This window comes from Tupaia chinensis, unplaced genomic scaffold, assembly GCF_000334495.1.
Source record: "Tupaia chinensis unplaced genomic scaffold, TupChi_1.0 Scaffold143651_1, whole genome shotgun sequence".
NCBI lineage: Eukaryota > Metazoa > Chordata > Mammalia > Scandentia > Tupaiidae > Tupaia > Tupaia belangeri.
Window position 1 is genome coordinate 3,130,545 of NW_006203500.1, and position 1,685 is coordinate 3,132,229.

At 63.0% G+C, this 1,685-nt stretch overlaps 1 protein-coding gene across 2 annotated transcripts in view; it reads left to right on the top strand.

The window, feature by feature from the left end:
* Positions 1-1,685, top strand: part of PHF21B (PHD finger protein 21B) — a 104,255-nt gene that overhangs the window by 98,498 nt on the left and 4,072 nt on the right. The window lies entirely within an intron of this gene.

Genomic DNA, 1,685 nt, shown 5'->3' on the forward strand with positions numbered 1-1,685 from the left:
CCACTCTCCACCTGCCAGGCAGGCCAGGCCTCAGCACAGGACTGGGCACACGCTTCACTCGGGAGCTCTCGCTGCCAGCGCTGCCCTGATGCAGGGACCTGGGCGCCTCGGAGGCCTGGCCAGAAGCAGCCAGTGCTGGGGGCCAGCCAGCCCTGTCCAAGCCCTGGCCTCTGCTCTCACAGCTCCTGGGAGACCACATTCCCATCCAACAGATGCAGAAACTGAGGCTGTGGCAGGAGTGAAGCCTGGGTCCTGGGGAGGCCCAAACCAGAGCTCTGGGCTGCCCCTCCACCCCCAGCAGTGTGATCCTGAGCAGAGAACCAGTCGTGTGAGGCAAAGGGCGCCCTGGCAGGCCATCTGGCTGGGGACAAGGACACTGTTCCAGGGCAGAGCTGGCCCCCTCTGGTCCCCTGTTGCCCACCTTGTAAGGGGCTGGCCTCAGCAATCCCCAGGGTCTCACCACACACCCACACTTGTGGGCCTGTGAGATCCCCCTGGCTCCTCAGAGTCATGGCTGGTCAGGACCTCAGGGCAGGCAGGGCCTCAGAGCATTTCCTTACGTGGCATTTTCCTTTTCCGAACTCTGCATGCCTGCCTCGCGAGCCTGCGTCAGGGTGGGCCTCGGGCTCAGCCACCTCTGGTTGGGCTGTCTGCAGTGACCTCGCCATGGTGCAGGTTGGTGCTGGAGGGACAGGCATGTTTGTCCACAGAGCCCCTTGTGCCCAGCCAGGGTGGGGATGGGGCTCAGCCCCGCCCCACAGAACCCTCAGTCCTGGAGGGGCCTTGGCATAGAGGCCAGAGCCTCTATGGCTCCACCTCCTGCTCGCTGGGCGGCCTTGGACAAGTGCCTCCTACCCAGGGCCTGTGCACTGAACAAGGTGTAGATGGGTCTTAGAGACCTTTTCTGAAGGTGCTGTCCCAGTATCCAGTGCTCTGTGGATGGGCCACCCTAGAGGAGAGCCCTCAGGCTGGCTCTGCTCTGAAGCTGGAAGGGGCTGCTGGTGGACTCGCAGGAGCAGACTCCACTGGGTGCTGGGAAACTGCTCAGACCCTGAGGGCTGGGAAAGCCTTCTTGCTCACATCAGCCTAGTCTGGAGCACAGCCGGCTGGCTGGAAAGGCGAGGCTCCCTGTTCCTGGCGTGGGTAGGTAGACCCAGGACAGCCAGAGGCTGAGGCCTGCAGAAGGGACGTGGCATGCCGCCCTCTGCTGTGCTCCTGCACACGCCTGGCTTCATGTGTCCTGCTCTGGAGTCTTTCTTCCCAACAGCACGTGGGGTGGGTGTCTGCCCACATTACAGACGTGGAGACGGAAGAGTGTGGGGGCTGGGAGCTCACCGGGATGTTGGGTGTTGCGGATAGAGGATTTCAGATTGCTGCACCCCAGATGGTTCTTAGGCAGGGACTGCGCTATTGTGGGCTGTGCCCCACCACAGACCCAGGGTCTCGGGTGCAGCAGCAGGACACCCTTCCCTGTGCCTGAACCTGGAGTCAGGTTCTCAGCACAGAGGAGCTGGGTTCCCGGATCTCTCTGGCTGACTCAGGGTCTTGCCCTACACGCCTACATCCTGTCCCTGAGACTGCCTTGCCCCTGGCTGCCCAGCAATTTAGCTGCTCAAACTCCAGGCTGGAGAGCCCAGTCCCAGGCTCCAACTGCCGTCGGCGCTCTGGGCTCCAGCCAGTCACCA